Source organism: Oncorhynchus keta, chromosome 9 (genome assembly GCF_023373465.1).
Source record: "Oncorhynchus keta strain PuntledgeMale-10-30-2019 chromosome 9, Oket_V2, whole genome shotgun sequence".
Lineage (NCBI taxonomy): Eukaryota > Metazoa > Chordata > Actinopteri > Salmoniformes > Salmonidae > Oncorhynchus > Oncorhynchus keta.
In genome coordinates, this window is record NC_068429.1 from 35,251,878 (window position 1) to 35,271,060 (window position 19,183).

Sequence of the window (19,183 nt, forward strand, 5' to 3'; positions counted from 1 at the left end):
AGGCCCTAAAAATTTTCAAGGACTCCAGCCACCGTAGTCATAGACTGTTCTCTCTGCTACCGCACGGCAAGAGATACCGGAGCGCTGAGTCTAGTTCCAAGAGGCTTCTAAAATGATTCTATCCTGAAGCTATAAGACTCCTGAACATCTAATCAAATGGCTACCCCCCCTTACACCGCTGCTACTCCCTGTTATCATCTTTGCATAGTCACTTTAATAACTGTACCTACATGTACATGTTACCTCAATTACCTCGACTAACCGGTACCTCATCACATTGACTCTGTACCGGTTCCCCCTGTATATATTCTCGCTATTGATATTTTACTGCTGCTCTTTAATTACTTGTTACATTTATTTCTTATTCATATTTCTTATTATTTTTAAACTACATTGTTGGTTAGGGGCTCGTAAGTAAGCATTTCACTGTAAGGCCTACACCTGTTGTATTGGGCGCATGTGGCTAATAAAATTTGATTTGATTTGATCTGTCTTCCTCCAGAGATCCCAAAGCATTTGTGGGATTTTCTTCCACTATTTGTGCCTCCATTTTTAGATGTCTGAGGGCCTGGATGTTGGCTGTTTCACTTCATTCTTTCGGACTATCGCACGCAGCCAGTTCTTTAGTCTGCATCATCCATCATCTCCGGTGACACTCGGCTAAACAGCCCTGTCCCCTCAATGTTTCTCATTACATTCTCTCCATCTCTCCTCTCTTGTCCTGTTTTCCTCCTGTTTCCCAATCTTGTTCTCTCTCCGTTTCTCTCTCTCTCTTTCCCCATTTCTCTCTCTCTCTTTCTCCACTGCATCAACCTCATCTGCCTCCCCGCTGTTAAACCCCCTAGCCCCTCGACCCCTCCCTGCGCAGGTTATCACTCTCTCTCTCTCACTCACACATACACACAAACACACACAGACAGACTCCTGGCACTGCACTGCTGACTCTGACCCCTCTCCACAAACCACGGTAATGCCTCATTAGAGATATGAGGGATTTTTAAAATAAAACAAATGACCCTCAGTGCTGTGGCCGATGGAGATCAGCGAACACACACACTCTCTCACTTTGTTAGAATCACACTCATGCACACACATCACAAATACACCTCCACACACACCCATCCTGGGTCAAAACGGTTATCGATCGAAGTGCTGATGTTATTGTTGATGTGGGCTGGCAGGCGGAGTACTGCTAAATGCCGATGTGAAGCCAATGTCCAGTCCAGTGCCTGCCTGCAGAGCAACGCTCCACGGGGTGTGTGCTCCTCCCACCGCAGTGTCACATTCACTGTCTAACTAAGGCAGTCATGAGAGCCATACAGCAGATCCTACGTGACAGTGCTTTTACTGGCTCTCTTCTCTCTCTTTCATGGTCACTGGGATGGACAGAGCATGCACACATACACCTTTGAGGTATCCTTCCCATTTCACGTAAACCCAACATTACAGACAACCATATGTATCAAGGATGTATCAAGGAGGAGATGTGCACCACAGACAGGCAGACACCAGCTCTCCTTGTACATGTCTAGGTCTACATAGAGAGCAGGCAGGGTGGAGGAGGGGACAGGAGAAGCAGCCTTCATCTCAGAACATCCCCATCCTGAGCTCAGCTGAGAGGAAAAATGTTCTGTTCCTCCGTATTATGAATACAGTCACATAGCAATTCCTCACCCCCCCCAGAAAAACAAAGGTGGCCCAAAGGAGGCCAACTTAGCAGTGATGACAGAAAAAAGGGTGTGTGAGAAAATAAAGCAGGCAGGCTTACCGTTTCACCGTCCAGCATCCATTCACCAGGGATACTGCAGACAAACACTTGCTGGAAGAGAACGGCTGTGTGCACTCCACCCTTAGTCCAACATTCTCCTGTCTTTCACACCCTCTCTATCTCTTTCTATTCCCCTCTTTCTCGCCTTTCTTATTATTGTCTGTGTTCTATTTCCTCTCTTGTTTGCTCCAAGGCAGTTGAGACACTGCAGCGGTGGGGGAGGAGGGTGTGTGTGTATGTGTGCGTGCGTGTTTGAGTGTGTCAGAGAGCGGAGGGAGAGAGAAATGAAGGGAGGAGTCAGCGGGGATAGAGAGAGAAGGGGAAAATGGACAGGATTAAATCATGAGAGAAACAGAGAAAGAGGTAAAAGGGCACCAAGCTAAACAGAACACTGGGCTGTGACAAAAACAGGATACAATAGAAGCTGTCTGCTGCATGCAATGAGAAGGGGAAACAGACAGAGACCCCTATGAGAAGCAATGGAAAGGACAGCTTATGTGTGTGTTTCAATGTATAACAGCCCTGCTTATTCTATTTCTCTGGTCTATGACAAGTCAACAGCAAGATTGGTTGTGATTTCATTGATGGCTGAAATAGCATGCACGATAGAGAGAGAGAGTAAGAGAGTGGGAAGAGGAGAAGAGAGGAGAGGAAGGGAGGGAGAGGAGTGATGACGATATGGGGCTGGGAGGGGGATTGGATAATGGTGTAATGTGCTGTTTCCGTGCCAACTGTTTCTGTGACAGAGGGACCACTTCCTTCACTGCTATTGGCTCTAACCAAGAACAAATAGATATGCTGACAAATAAAAAATCCTACCTACTATGCGATGTGAAGGGGTAGGGCTTGCTGTTCTCCTCAGCTCTCATCTATCTTTGGTAAAAACGGGCCTTTTGTGGCCTGTTTATACCCATAATAAGGTAAGACACACACACACACACATATACATACAGGTTATATTGCTTAAGCCGCTGCATGAGGCTAACTGCACATCCATCAATAAGGATATGGGTTGTGTGTAAGGAGCCTCCTCCCGCCACACACATACCCCTGGCTAGGGGAAATAAACCCAGTATCAGATTGCTGGGGGTGTAGTGAGGAAATGAGAACTGTAATTAGAACACCTATACCATGCTATCAATAAATTATATTACACTGAACAAAAATAAAACGCGACACCTAAAGTGTTGGTTTCATGAGTTTAAATAAAATATGCCAGAAATGTTCCATGTTGTGCACAAATGTGTTTACATCCCTGTTAGTGAGTATTTCTCCTGAACCAAGATACTCCATCCACCTGAAAGGTGTGGCATATCAAGAAGCTGATTAAACAGCATGATCGTTACACAGGTGCACCTCTAAAATGTGCAGTTTTGTCACACAACACAATACCACAGATGTCTCAAGTTTTGGGGGAGCGTGCAATTGACATGCTGACTGCAGGAATGTCCACTAGAGGCCAGAAAATTGAATGTCAATTTCTCTACCATAAGACACCTCCAATGTCGTTTTAGAGAATTTGGCCTTACGTCCAACCGGCCTCACAAACGCAGACCACATGTAACCACGCCAGACCAGGACCTCCACATCCAGCTTCTTCACCTGCGAGATCGTCTGAGACCAGCAACCCGGACAGCTGATGAAACTGTGGGTTTGCACAACTGAAGAATTTCTGAGCAAACTGTCAGAAACCGTCTCAGGGATGCTCATCTGCTTGCTCGTCGTCATTACTAGGGTCTTGACCTGACTGCAGTTCGGCATCGTCACCAACTTCAGTGGGCAAACACTCACCCTCGAAGGCCACAGCCACCTTGGAGAAGTATACTCTTCACGGATGAGTCCCGGTTTCCGTAATGAGATACTGTGACGAGATCTTGAGGCCTGTGGAATCCCATTGTGACGTAGAGGGGGACACTATTTGGCATGCCAGGCCCATTGTCGTGCCATTAATTTGCCGCCATCACCTCATATTTCAGCATGATAATGCACAGCCTCTGATAATCCAGCCTGACAGGCAGATGCTGTGACGGGGACCGGAAGCTTGTCATTGTTCCACCGCAGCCCCTCCCTGTTGGCTGCTGAGTTATGGATCATTAATGAGCTAATGCTAGCTACTCGACCTTATCAGACAGTTTCTCTCTAGTCTCTCTCTCTCTTTCTGTCTGCCTCTCACTCTCACCCTGTAAGGAAGACTGAAAGTGAGGAATTTCATCTTCTTCATAATCCTTCCAATTTAAGAATCAGTAATCTGTCAGTGTTTTGAGTTCAAAAGAGGTAAAGCGGCAGAGAGCTAGAAATGAAGAGGAAGAGACAGGCTCAACCTATTTGTCACGAGAACCAGAAAGTTATAACCTCCAATAAGACAATGTGATGTGGCAAAACCTAAATATAGAGAGGGCATATGGTCCAATCCACAGTTTAGAAAAGTTTGTGGTCATACGCATATCTTTAAAAAAACATAGGTGCTGGGCGAATAAAGAATAATAGTATAGAACAAGAAGGCCCTCACACTGTTAAAGCTCCCAATTCACCACCTTATGACAACGTTTCGAAATGCCAATGAAGCGGTGAATTGGGATCTTTAACAGTGTGGGGGCCTTCTTGTTCCATACCCAATCCACAGTTTGCCACCAAAATTGGCCCTGTCATTCCAATGTCTCTCGAGTAATGACATGAACAATTGGCATGAAAAAGCCTCTCTGAAGTTGCCTCATAAGTAATCTCACGCACCAGTCGGCTCGCGCTGGCAATTCAAGCCTGGAGACGAGGTTACCTCGTATGAAAACAATGTCTTCTTGACCCAATTCATTGCCACTATCGTGCAGCTTTCACCACAACACGTTCACCAGTTACAGGAGGCTGCTGAGGAGCGGGTGGCTCCAGCCATTACCATGACCCAGTTCTCCCTAACAAAGGTACCACCAACCTCCTGTGGTTCACCTACAGAACCCAGTCTTTGTGACAGTCTTTATGTATGTATAGCATCTTGTCATCTTACACCTAATGAGATTTAATAGATAAGTACATTTACACATACAGTTGATTTGACATACAGTACATGGCCTGATTTATCACACATTGCCACTGGTGCAAAGTGCGTAGCCTACAGTTATTTGCATTGAGGAATAAAACACAGATGTTGACCAAAAAGTATATAAAGGTCCCGAAAATGCCTAAGACAGTATTGTGGTCTATCTTTGTTACTTTAGTTCTGATCTCACCTGAAAATACAAGGTATACAATATTTGCTCTGGTGCCCATACATACAGTACTTCCTGTGTCAGTTAGTCACGTGGTTTTCTTCAATCTACAGAGGAAAATCGGTTATGCAAAATGGCTGTCATTGAAAGATTTACTGTGGATTTACTGTAAACTACATTTAGAATGTCTAGATATTTGCCCTTATGAGTAAATTAAAGTGTGTGTGTGGGAAAAAGACTGAGACATACAGTCTTTGACAAAGTAGCATTTTGACCAAGAAGCATATCTGACCATATACAGGAAATATATCTGTTTAGAAACCTTTAAGTCATGCAACCAGTTCTGCATATCTTGTGTTTATCCTCTTGGCGGAGCTCTCACTTTCTCAGCATCATCTCCAGTAATAGAGGATGAACTGAAAGGGCAAATGATCACCAGCTATCAATGTCATATCATTGACAGAAGCATTTTGCCGCACCGCAAAGCACAAGCACACATCCAGCGAATGGCAAAAAAATGAGTGGCCTTTTCCAACTTGTAGACTGTAAACATTTTTTTCACGTATTTCCTGACAAACTGTCAGAAACATGAATTTACTATTATTGTTTATTTAAAAGCCAGAGGTAAACCTTCTCAATATTGTTTGTCATCATGACCCTCTGTGTGCCTTCTGTGCACCGCTGCTCTCATTTAGGGACAGATACAAGTACTAGATACAGATTCATAATAATGATTGTCCCTTCCAGTGTCCCTCGTGACCCATCCCCCCTCTCCCCTCTGTCTCTCTCTACCCTCTCTAACACTATTGCTTCATCTCTCTCTCTCCCTCTCTCCATCTGATTCTGTCTCACCCTTCCTCTGTCTCTCCCCTTCTCTCTCAGATGGTCTCTATGCCGCTCTCCCAGCTTCCTGTCTCTCTAATCCTTAATCCTGTGGAAATCGGTCAGGCGGAACGGGGCAGCTTTGATCAGGCTCTCATATCAGACATGGTAACAGTGTTGGCTCCCCCGGATCCCACAGAACCCTGGAGCCCAGCAGTACGGAGCCAAGCAGAGCAGAGTCGAGGAGCTCCAAGCAAGAGGACACACCCAGCCACCCAGCCCGCCCAGGGAGACAGGCAGACCGCCACCTCAGCCACAGCACCAGGACACCAGCCTCTCCATTTCCAAACATTGCATCATCACAACGGCATCAGTGACAACTGAGTAACCCTGTTGTATCATTTCACTATGTGATATCTGCATTGTTTTTCCACTTAAGGCAAGCAGTGGCTTTCAGTTTCGAAGAAGATCTTCCATCCCCAGACAATATGACTCAAATCTGTATGGATCTCGTAAAACAGCCACTGTTGTTGTCGAACCCGTCCCTGAGAATGAGTTTGTGGTGTCTGGTATTGTGTGGCACAGCCAGTGATAATATCTGCTGCCCGCCCCGTGGCAGTGATGCCACCCAACACCTGTTTGGTAAGGTGGCACAAATGTGACAGGAACAGGAAAGCTAGACTCCTGTAAAGGTCAGGTTTGCTCAGGACACCCACCAGAGAAAGGTCCAGACACGACACAGCTTGTACTGTGTCAAACGGCTTCCCCCTGACACCCACACTCTTCCCTGTCTCGGACTCCTGTCCTTATCAAGAACCTCAAGTACTCCGTACCTCTGCACATCAAGTACTGGTACTCCCTGTATATAGCTCAATTCTTGTGTATTTTATTTTTAGCCCTTGTATTAGTTACTATTTATTTTTTACAATATTTTTTTTACACTCTGAATCATTGGAAAAGGTTAGTAAGCATTTCAGTTTTGAAGTCTACAGGGCGGCATGTAGCCTAGTGGTTAGTGTGTTGGACAAGTAACCGAAAGGTTGCTGGATCAAATCCCTGAACTGACAAGGTAAAAATCTGTTGTTCTGCCCCTGAACAAAGCAGTTAACCCACTGTTCCCTGGTAGGCTCTCATCGAAAATAAGATTTTGTTCTTAACTGATTTGCTTAGTTAAATAAAAAGTCTACAGAAGTTGTATTTGGTGCATGTGATAAATAAAACATGTACTAGTACTATGGAAGAGAAACAACTTTTCTTTTTTTTCTCTCAAATTTTTGTCGGGCACTCAATTCTGCTGTAAATGGGTAATGCATGTCTTCCGATAACATAAAAGGTTAAAGGTCTGGGATATGTGGTGTAAAAGAGCATAATGCTATCAGACAGAGGAACATAGGGCGTGGCAGTGTTAACAGGGATGTCACTCCCCTTACTCTACATGATCGGCGGGCTGGAGCTCTCTCCACTACAATACTGACACTGCGTTCAGACCCCATTTTAATCATCCGTTCAGAAATGTAATCAGGTGTTTTGAATCAGCCTGAGAGACTGTCGCCCAGCTGTGAACAGGATGTGCAGCATCTGATATGACCCACCACCACAACTTATTCTACATCTCCCTCTCACTCGCTCTCTCTTCAGATTATTTTCAAACCACTGCTCATTTCCTTCGGGGGGGGGTTGAAACAGAAATGAGCACAGTGCAGTTGGCGAGATGATTACATATTTGACTAACACATTTGATCACACACCAGTTCTCCAAAAAAATAGCTGCATTGGTATAACTCTGATTGTGCTTCTCCTTTGACAAGTTCATCCCTGTGCCCTTGGACTTCATTAGACAGAGTGAGCGATAAAGATTCTTCCACATGAAATGGTTAAGAGCGATACATCCCCAACCAGAGCTTGGATGCTCTACATCATGGCAGCTAGGACAGATGTACTGGTGATGAATGGGTATTTAATGAAGCAGGGATGACACGTGAAACAATGAGAGCAGAGAGCAGAGGCAGTGGGTGGCAGGCCTGAGTAACAGAAAATGTTCAATCACAGATTTGGTACACAGGCGTGCATCAGAGAATGAGCACTCCCCCTGTTGACCTAGATAAAATCTAACAGCAGGCATCGCTCTATCTCTATCTCCCGCTTCCTCAGTCTTCTCTTCTCTCTGTTTGTCGCTATAGCTCACTTCCTCACTGAAAAACATGTATTTAGGCATAAAAAGGAAAATAATATTCAGATTACTCTAATTGGTAGACAGACAAGCAGATGATGCAGCAACACATTGGTGGCTCTCCTACCAATCCCTGATGTTGCATTGTGTTTGTGGGGTCGTTTTCTGGGATGTGAGAATATAGATGGGTGTTGAGATGATCAATGGCAGCGGTTCAGGTAAAAATCATCACTGAATGGATCTGGTCCTCTATGGTTCCTGTGCTATCTTCCTCTGCTTTGATTCCTGCTCCACCCTGGTTTGAATGTAAAGCCCGACATCTAGTGGCCAAATATAAGAATGTATCCTATCGAAATATTTTATTTTTTCACCCAACTATATCAAATCTTAGAACATTACATTTTACATGTCAGAAACTGGCACTAAGTGAATATAGGAGAGGGGTCATATAGCTAGCTAGCTATGACAAACGTTTTCAATAATAATTTCCTGAAAGTCTGCATTACATATTTTTTGTCATTGTATTGCACTCTAATCCCCTTCTGAATTTGTTTTGCGATGCATCAAAACAGACGTATCTAACTTAAATTACAACACTATTACCGTTCTACAGTTTGGCCCCAAAAAATGCTATTGCATTAACAAAAATAGGAATGTATAGTAGAATTACGGCTGCCATGCATTTGACTTGCTGCACCATATGCATATGGCAGTCATGTATCTCACAAAGGGCCAAAGCCTTGTGCAAACAAAAAGAGCTTTGAGCTTATCTCTTTCACACACACAACCTCAAAGTGTAAAAATACACCTACAACAACATCCCTTTTATGCGTACTACAGGTAGTGCTTCATGTCAATGTTACCATTGGTGACCCAAGCATCAGGGTCACAAAAACTGGAACTGGGTGTTATGAAAAGTTTACAACCTTGTAACAATCAGTAATGTAACAATAATGGAGATTGGTTACTTGTATATTACATGAAACAGCCTCTTGAATAACTGAGCCTGTACAGGAAGTGTAAAAAATGATGTTATAACATGTTGAAAGATGTGCTAGAATGTAGATTCTATCTCTCTGACTGTTCCCCTTTCCAATAAATAAGGACATTAATTTTAACATCAATCTCTGAAATAAAATAAAAAAATTGTATTCGTCAAATGCGCCGAATACAACAGGTGTTACAGTGAAATGCTTACTTAAGAGCCTCTAACCAACAATGCAGTTTTAAAAAATACAGATACGAATAAAAAATAAAAGTAACAAATAATTAAAGAGCAGCAGTAAAATAACAATAGCGGGGTACCGGTACAGAGTCAATGTACGGGTTTTCCTGTGGTGAAGTAGAGGCGGACCAAAATGCAGCGTGGTGGTTATTCATGTTCTTTAATGACGGAAATATACATGAAATAACTAACAAAACAATAAATGTGCGAAAACCAAAAAGAGTCCTATCTGGTGCAAACACAGAGACAGGAACAATCACCCACAAACACACAGTGAAACCCAGGCTACCTAAATATGGTTCCCAATCAGAGACAATGACTAACACCTGCCTCTGATTGAGAACCATATCAGGCCAGACATAGAAATAGACAAACAAGACATCCAACATAGAATGCCCACTCAGATCACACCCTGACCAACCAAAACATAGAAACATACAAAGCAAACTATGGTCAGGGTGTGACAGTACCCCGCCCCCACCAAGGTGCGGACTCCGGCCGCAAAACCTGAACCTATCGGTGGAGGGTCTGGGTGGGCATCTGTCCGCGGTGGCGGCTCTGGTGCTGGACGTGGCCCCCACTTCACCGTAGTCTTAGTCCCCCACCTTGTCCGCTTCCGTGGCCTCCGAGCCACGGCGACCCTACTTAATGACCCCACTGGACTGAGGGGCAGCTGCTCGGGACAGAGGGGCAGCTGCTCGGGACAGAGGGGCTCTGGCGCCTCTGGGCTGAGGGGCTCCGGCAGCTCTGGGCAGAGGGGCTCCGGCAGCTCTGGGCAGAGGAGCTCCGTCAGTTCTGGACAGGCGGGAGACTCCGGCAGCGCTGGAGAGGAGGAAAGCTCTGGTAGCGGCGGAGAAGCGGGAGACTCCGGCAGCGCCGGGGAGGAGGAAGGATCTGGCAGCGCCGGAGAGGTGGGAGACTCCGGCAGCGCCGGAGAGGAGGAAGGCTCTGTCAGCGCTGGACAGGCGGGAGCACCTGTAAGGATGAGCCGGAGAGACAGCCTGGTGCGGAGGGCTGCCACCGGAGGGCTGGTGCGTGGAGGTGGTGACGGATAGACCGGACCGTGCAGGCACACTGGAGCATTTGAGCACCGAGCCTGCCCAACCCTACCTGGTTGCATGCTCCCGGTCGCCCTGCTAGTGCGGCGAGGTGGAATAGCCCGCATTGGGCTATGCAGGCGAACCGGGGACACCATGCGCAAGGCTGGTGCCATGTAAGCCGGCCCAAGGAGACGCACTGTAGACCAGCTGCGTAGAGCCGGCTTCATGGCACTTGGCTCAATAGTCACTCTAGCCCGGCAGATACGCGGAGCTGGAATGTACCGCACCGGGCTATGCACCCGCACTGTGGACACCGTGCACTTCACAGCATAACACGGTGCCTGTCCGGTCTCTCTAGCCCCCCGGTAAGCACAGGAAGTTGGCGCAGGTCTCCTACCTGGCTTCGCCACACTTCCTGTGTGCCACCCCCCAAGACATTTTTGGGGCTGACTCTCGGGCTTCCTACCGTGCCGCCGTGCTTGCTTCTCCAACTCCATTCTTCTATACCCCTCTTCGCACTGCTCCAGCGAATCCCAGGCGGGCTCCGGCACTCCTCCTGGGTCGACCGCCCACCTATCTATTTCCTCCCAAGTAGTATAGTCCAGACATTGCTGCCTCTCCTGCTGTTGCCCGTTACCACGCCCACGTCCTGTTGTGGTGGGTGATTCTGTAAGGGTTTTCCTGTGGTGAAGTAGAGGCGGACCAAAATGCAACGTGGTGGTTATTCATGTTCTTTAATGAAGGAACTATACATGAAATAACTAACAAAACAATAAATGTGCGAAAACCAAAAACAGTCCTATCTGGTGCAAACACAGAGACAGGAACAATCACCCACAAACACACAGTGAAACCCAGGCTACCTAAATATGGTTCCCAATCAGAGACAATGACTAACACCTGCCTCTGATTGATAACCATATCAGGCCAGACATAGAAATAGACAAACAAGACATCCAACATAGAATGCCCACTCAGATCACACCCTGACCAACCAAAACATAGAAACATACAAAGCAAACTATGGTCAGGGTGTGACAGTCAATGTTTAGCCGTTTAGTTGAGGTAATATGTACATGAAGGTAGAGTTCTTAAAGTGATTATGCATAGATGATAACAACAGAGAGTAGCAGCGGTGTGAAAGGGGGGTTCAATGCAAATAGTCTGGGTAGCCATTTGATTAGGTGTTCAGGAGTCTTATGGCTTGGGGGTAGAAGCTGTTTAGAAGCCTCTTGGACCTAGACTTGGCTCTCCAGTACCACTTGCCCTGCAGTAGCAGAGAGAACAGTCTATGACTACGGTGGCTGGAGTCTTTGACAATTTTTAGGGGCTTCCTCTGACACCGCCTGGTATAGAGGTCCTGGATGGCAGGAAGCTTGGCACCTGTGATGTACTGGGCCGTTCGCACTACCCTCTGTAGTGCCTTGTGGTCGGAGGCCGAGCAGTTGCCTTTACTAGGCAGTGATGAAACCAGTCAGGATGCTCTCGATGGTGCAGCTGTAGAACCTTTTGAGGATCTGAGGACCCATTCCAAATCTTCTCAGTCTCCTGAGGGGGAATAGGTTTGGTTGTGCCCTCTTCATGACTGTCTTGGACCATGTTAGTTTGTTGGTGATGTGGACACCAAAGAGCTTGAAGCTCTCAACCTGCTCCACTGCAGCCCTGTCGATGAGAATGGGGGCATGCTCGGTCCTCTTTTTCCTGTAGTCCACAATCATCTCCTTTGTCTTGATCATGTTGACGAAGAGGTTATTGTCCTAACACCACACTTCCAGGTCTCTGACCACCTCCCTATAGGCTGTCTCGTCGTTGTCGGTGATCAGGCCTACCACTGTTGTGTCATCGGCAAACTTAATGATGGTGTTGGAGTTGTGCCTGGCCGTGCAGTCACAAGGGAACAGGGAGTACAGGAGGGGACGGAGCACGCACCCCTGAGGGGCCCCAATGTTGAGGATCAGCATGGTGGATGTGTTGTTACCTACCCTTTCCACCTGGGGGCGGCCCGTCAGGAAGTCCAGGATCCAGTTGCAGAGGGAGGTGTTTAGTTCCAGGGTCCTTAGCTTATTCATGAGCTTTGTGGGCACGATGGTGTTGAATGCTAAACTGTAGTCAATGATTAGCATTCTCACATAGGTGTTCCTTTTGTCCAGGTGTGAAAGGGCAGTGTGGAGTGCAATAGAGATTGCATCAGCTGTGGATCTGTTGGGGTGGTATGTAAATTGGAGTGGATCTAGGGTTTCTGGGATAATGGTGTTGATGTGAGTCATGACCAGCCTTTCAAAGCACTTCATGGCTGCAGACGTGAGTGCTACAGGTCGGTAGTCATTTAGGCAGGTTACCTTAGTGTTCTTGGGCACAGGCACTATGGTGGTCTGCTTAAAACATGTTGGCATTACAGACTCGGACAGGGAGAGGTTGAAAATGTCAGTGAAGACACTTGCCAGTTGGTCAACGCATGCTTGCAGTACACGTCCTGGTAATCCTTCTGGCCCTGCGGCCTTGTGAATGTTGACCTGTTCAAAGGTCTTACTCACATCGGCTGCGGAGAGAGTGATCACACAGTCTTCCAGAACAGCTGGTGCTGTCATGCATGTTTCAGTGTTATTTACCTCGAAGCGAGCATCAAAGTAGTTTCGCTCGTCTGGTATGCTCGTGTCACTGTGCAGCTCTCAGCTGTTTTACCCTTTGTAGTCTGTAATGGTTTGCAAGCCATGCCACATCCGACGAGTGTCAGAGCCGGTGTAGTACGATTCAAACTTAGTCCTGTATTGGCGCTTTGCCTGTTTGATGGTTCGTCTGAGGGCATAGTGGGATTTCTTGTAAGCTTCCGGGTTAGAGTCCCGCTCCTTGAAAGCGGCAGCTCTAGCCTTTAGCTCAGTGCGGATGTGGCCTGTAATCCATGGCTTCTGGTTGGGGTATGTATGTACAGTCACTGTGGGGATGACGTCATTGATGCAGTTGTTGATGAAGCTAATGACTGATGTGGTGTACTCTTCAATGCCATCAGAGGAATCCCGGAACATATTCCAGTCTGTGCTAGTAAAACAGTCCCGTAGCTTAGCATCTCCTTCATCTGACACCTTTTTTATTGATCGAGTCACTGGTGCTTCCTGCTTTAATTTTTGCTTGTAATCAGAATCCGGAGGATAGAATTATGGTCAGATTTGCCAAATGGAGGGCGAGGGAGAGCTTTGTATGCATCTCTCTGTGTGGAGTGAAGGTGGTCCAGAGTTTTTTTCCCTCTGGTTGCACATTTAATAACATGCTGATAGAAATTTGGTAAAACGGATTTAAGGTTCCATACATTAACGTCCCCAGCTACTAGGAGCGACGCCTCTGGGTGAGCATTTTCCTGTTTGCTTATGGCAGAATATAGCTCATTCAATGCTGTCATAGTGCCAGCCTCTGATTGTGGTGGTATTTAAACAGCTACGAAAAATACAGATGAAATATACAGATGAAAACTATCTAGGTAGATAGTGTGGTCTTCAGGTTATCGTGAGATACTCTACCTCGGGTAAGCAATAGCTCGAGACTTCCTTAGATATCGTGCACAAGCAGTTATTTACAAAAATACATAGTCTGCCTCCCCTTGTCTTACCAGACACCACTGTTCTATCCTCCAGGTGCAGCGTATAACCAGCCAGCTGTATGTTGTTAGTGTCGTCGTTCAACCACGACTCCGTGAAGCATAAGATACAGTTTTGAATGTCCCAATGGTAGTTTAATCTTCCGCATAGGTCATCTATTTTATTGTCCCAAGATTGCACGTTTGCTAGCAGAATGGAAGGAAGTGGGGTTTATTCGATCACCTATGAATTCTCAGAAGGCAGCCCACCCTCCGGACCCTTTTTCTCCGCCTTTTCTTCACGCAAATCAAGGGGATCTAGGCCCGTTCCAGAGAAAGCAGTATATCATTCGCGTCTGGCTCGTCAGACACGTTAAAGGAAAAAAAGGATTCTGTCAGTCCGTGGTGAGTAATCGCAGTCCTGATGTCCAGAAGTTATTATCATTGTCATAAGAGATGGTAGCGGCAACATTATGTACAAAATAAGTTTAAAAAATAGAGTTTGTGAAGATGAAATATGGTACTGGGCCGAGGACACGCACCTCAGGGCGAGTGCGGGGAGGAGGAACAGGGAGTACTGGGCTCTGGACACACACAGGAAGCCGCCCCAAGGCAGAGTTGGAGGCAGCCAAAGCGGAGAGGCGGCGGTTTGAAGAGGCAGCACGGAAGCAGGGATGGAAGCCCGAGAGTCAGCCCCAAAAACGTTATTGGGGGGTGCACACAGGAAGTGTGGCGAAGCCAGGTGGGAGATCTGCGCCAACTCTCCGTGCTTACCGTGGAGAGAGGCGGACCGAGCAGACACCGTGTTATGCCGTGAGGCGCACGGTGTCCCCAGTGCGCAGGCATAGCCCGGTGCGGTACATAGCAGCGCCTCGTATTGGCAGGGCTAGAGTGGGCATCGAGTCAGGTGCCATGAAGCCGGTTCAGCGCATCTGATCTACAGTGCGTCTCCTCGGGCCAGGGTATATGGCACCAGCCCTACGCATGGAGTCCCCGGTTCGCCAGCACAAGCCCAGTGCGGGCTATTCCACCTCGCCGCACTGGCCTGGCTACGGGGAGCATTCACCAGGTAGGGTTGGGCAGGCTCGGTGCTCGAGACCTCCAGTGCGCCTTCAAGGTCCGGCCTATCCAGTGCCACCTCCACGCACCAGTCCTCGGGTGGCAGCCCCCCGCACCAGGCTGTCTCTCCGTCTGCTCCCTACAGGTGCTCCCGCCTGTCCAGTGCTGCCAGAGTCTTCCTCCTGCCCAGAGCTGCCAGAGTCTCCCGTCTGTCCTGAGCTGCCAGAGTCTCCCATCTGTCCTGAGCTGCCAGAGTCTCCCGTCTGTCCAGAGCTGCCAGAGTCTCCCGTCTGTCCTGAGCTGCCAGAGTCTCCCGTCTGTCCTGAGCTGCCAGAGTCTCCCGCCTGTCAGGATTTGGTCAGGCTTGTTCCGGTTTTGGTCACTAGATGCCCCCATTGTGCTTTTTGACCCTTTTGTTTTCCCTTGTTCCCAGTTATTATTTGCACCTGTGCCTCATTTCCCTTGATTGTATTTAAACCCTTAGTTTTCCTCAGTTCTTTGCTCTACGTTTGAATGTTGGCACCCAGCCCCAGTGATGCTGTGAACATTTGTTGATCCAGTTGGACTCTCTTGTGGTACTGTTTTTGTTCTTGTTTATTTATTTTTGATTATCTTTTGAGGCTTTTTTTCTGCTGTACCTACCACCTTGTGGATTTAACTTTTTGACTTGGAGGATTACCTTTGTTCTCTTGGAATGACTTTTGATGTTGTGGATTTATATTTTTGCCTGTAGAAGTTTCCTTTTACTTTATTAAAACACCGTCTCAAGTACTGCTGTGTCTGCCTCATCTTCTGGGTTCACCGGAGACTCGGGTTTGTAACCGGGTCCTGACACCATCTGTCCTGAGCTGCCAGAGTGTCCCGTCTGTCCTGAGCTGCCAGAGTCTCCCGTCTGACCTGAGCTGCCAGTCGTCCGTCAGTCAGGAGCTGCCAGAGCCGCCTGTCAGTCAGGAGCTGCCAGAGCCGCCTATCAGTCAGGAGCTGCCAGAGCCGCCCATCAGTCAGGAGCTGCCAGAGCCGCCCTTCACTCTGGAGCTGCCGGAGTCTCCCGCCTGTCCTGCTTCCGGAATCTCCCGTCCATTCAGGACCCGTGGCTAGGGGGTCCGAGGTCGGCGGCGAGGATCGCCGCTCTAAAGAGGCCACGGAGGCGGTTAAAGAGGTGGAGAAAGACTATGGTGGAGTGGGGTCCATGTCCTGTGCCAGAGCAGCCACCGCAGACAGACACCCACCCAGACCCTCCACTATAGGTTCAGGTTTTGCGGCCGGAGACCGCACCTTTTGAGGGGGGTACTGTCACGTTCTGACCTTAGTTATTTTGTTATGTCTTTGTTTTAGTATGGTCAGGGCGTGAGTTGCGTGGGTTGTCTATGTTCCTTTTTCTATGATTTGGGATTTCAGTGTTTGGCCTGGTATGGTTCTCAATCAGAGGCAGCTGTCATTCGTTGTCCCTGATTGAGAACCATTCTTAGGTAGCCTGGTTTCACTTTTGAGTTGTGGGTGATGGTTTCCTGTGTCTGTACCACACGGGACTGTTTCGATTTTCGTTTGTTCATTCACGTTGTTATTTTGTATTTTTGTAGTGTTCAGTTTTATATATTAAAATGGACACTTACCACGCTGCACATTGGTCCGACCTCTCTTACTCCTCGTCAGAAGAAGAGGACAATCGTTACATATCGCCTCTTCTTTCATCCCCAGAAAAGGCACCATACCCACTATCCTGTCCCCATGTGCACTATGCATTCACAGGTGACCTGTCACTGTGGCCACCTATGGCTGTTGCATTCACTGTCTTTAAGTTGACTAGGGTGAAACTAACAGGTTGTACCACAGTTAAAAAATAGCATACTAGGCATCAGCTATGGCATGAACCACCTCAGATCTCTGCTCAGTTCAAGAGTTCAAGGCTAAACAACATTTCCTCTTCAATAATCTGAACATCGATTGATGATCATAGAAAGGACAGTTTCTTTCTTTCTTAAGGATGAGATACAGTAGATCAAAATATATATGCTCCTCACATAATTGGAGTGGTGCTTGCAATGGTCTCAAGTTCACTCGACTACACTGGAATTGTGCACTTACTGATCAGAAATAAGACTGCCTCATTTGGAGGTACCACCTATGTGAAAACATCTCAATACTAGGTCCATAGTTCTGTACAATGATTAAAATGCAGTGTTAGTTAATTAATGCAATTGACTAACAAAGAGTAAAATGTCACCTATGGTTCAAGTGGTATTGAGGTGCATTCACCCACGTGGTATATCCGCTGCTTCCACACTGCTAACTAGCGAAAGAACCAAGTTCAAGTTCCATTGTACTTCAGTGAACACACGTTACTTGTGTAATCTGTGTGAAACTAGCCTCAGTACGTTTTAGCCACAATAATGACATTTGCGGTTTGCCTTCAAAATAAAAGTCCTAATTGAAACTGATAAAAATAGTGGAACATGCCATATTTGGATTAGACCAGGGGTGTCAAACTCATTCCATAGTGGGCCTAGTGTCTGCAGGTGTTTTAGTTTTTCCTTTCAATTAAGATCTAGACAACCAGGTGAGGGGAGTTCCTCACTAATTAATTTCCGTAATTCATCAATCAAGTACAAGGGAGGAGCGAAAACCTGCAGACACTTGGCCCTGTGTGGAATTTGACACATGTGGACTAGATAATGATTAACAAGGTTGGAATGTTATATAAATCAAACAAAAGACAATTAGTTAATTTGAAAAACAAAATGTATATATATATATATATATATAGATATCTGTTGATATTGCACTGTGGATATATTACACTTCAAAACTGCATTGGGGGCATACTTATATGCACTGTACTTATATATCCAGAGTCATATTCCTGTTAGGCTGAGAGAGGATCTCATGTCAGATGATGTGGAAGTAATATGGCTACAGGTTCATCTGCCTCACCTAAATGCTATTCTCATAGGAAGTTGCTATAAACCCCCATGTGCTAAAAGTCAGTATTTGGACAAGACAGTATGTGCTCGATAATGTACAGTGGGGCAAAAAAGTATTTAGTCAGCCACCAATTGTGCAAGTTCTCCCACTTAAAAAGATGAGACGGGCCTGTAATTTTCTTCCTAGGTACACTTCAACTATGACAGACAAAATTAAAAAAGAAATCCAGAAAATCATATTGTAGGATTTTTTATGAATTTATTTGCAAATTAAGTTTATCTCAATACTTTGTTATGTTCCCTTTGTTGGCAATGACAGAGGTCAAACGTTTTCTGTAAGTCTTCACAAGGTTTTCACACACTGTTGCTGGTATTTTGGCCCATTCCTCCATGCAGATCTCCTCTAGAGCAGTGATGTTTTGGGGCTGTTGCTGGGCAACACGGACTTTCAACTCCCTCCAAAGATTTTCTATGGGGTTGAGATCTGGAGACTGGCTCGGCCACTCCAAGACCTTGAAATGCTTCTTATGAAGCCATGCTGAAAGACCCAGCCATGTTTCATCTTCAATGCCCTTGCTGATGGAAGGAGGTTTTCACTCAAAATCTCACGATACATGGCCCCATTCATTCTTTCCTTTACACGGATCAGTCGTCCTGGTCCCTTTGCAGAAAAACAGCCCCAAAGCATGATGTTTCCACCCCCATGCTTCACAGTAGGTATGGTGTTCTTTGGCTGCAACTCAGCATTCTTTGTCCTCCAAACACGACGAGTTGAGTTTTTACCAAAAAGTTATATTTTGGTTTCATCTGACCATATGACATTCTCCCAATCTTCTTCTGGATCATCCAAATGCTCTCTATCAACTTCAGACGGGCCTGGGCATGAACTGGCTTAAGCAGGGGGACACGTCTGTTACTGCAGGATTTGAGTCCCTGGCGGCGTAGTGTGTTACTGATGGTAGGCTTTGTTACTTTGGTCCCAGCTCTCTGCAGGTCATTCACTAGGTCCCCCCGTGTGGTTCTGGGATTTTTGCTCACCGTTCTTGTGATCATTTTGACCCCACGTGGTGAGATCTTGCGTGGAGCCCCAGATCGAGGGAGATTATCAGTGGTCTTGTATGTCTTCCATTTCCTAATAATTGCTCCCACAGTTGATTTCTTCAAACCAAGCTGCTTACCTATTGCAGATTCAGTCTTCCCAGCCTGGTGCAGATCTACAATTTTGTTTCTGGTGTCTTTTGACAGCTCTTTGGTCTTGGCCATAGTGGAGTTTGGAGTGTGACTGTTTGAGGTTGTGGACAGGTGTCTTTTATACTGATAACAAGTTCAAACAGGTGCCATTAATACAGGTAACGAGTGGAGGACAGATGAGCCTCTTAAAGAATAAGTTACAGGTCTGTGAGAGCCAGA

The 19,183-nt window shown here is 46.6% G+C and overlaps 1 protein-coding gene across 2 annotated transcripts in view; it reads right to left on the reverse strand.

The window, feature by feature from the left end:
* Positions 1-2,102, reverse strand: part of gnaz (guanine nucleotide binding protein (G protein), alpha z polypeptide) — a 42,482-nt gene extending 40,380 nt beyond the window's left edge. For both annotated transcript variants that reach the window (XM_035776170.2, XM_035776169.2), the window contains exon 1: positions 1,769-2,102. The gene's annotated coding sequence lies outside the window, so the exon portion shown is untranslated. The remainder of the gene's footprint in view (positions 1-1,768) is intronic.
* Between the last annotated feature and the right edge of the window lie 17,081 nt (positions 2,103-19,183).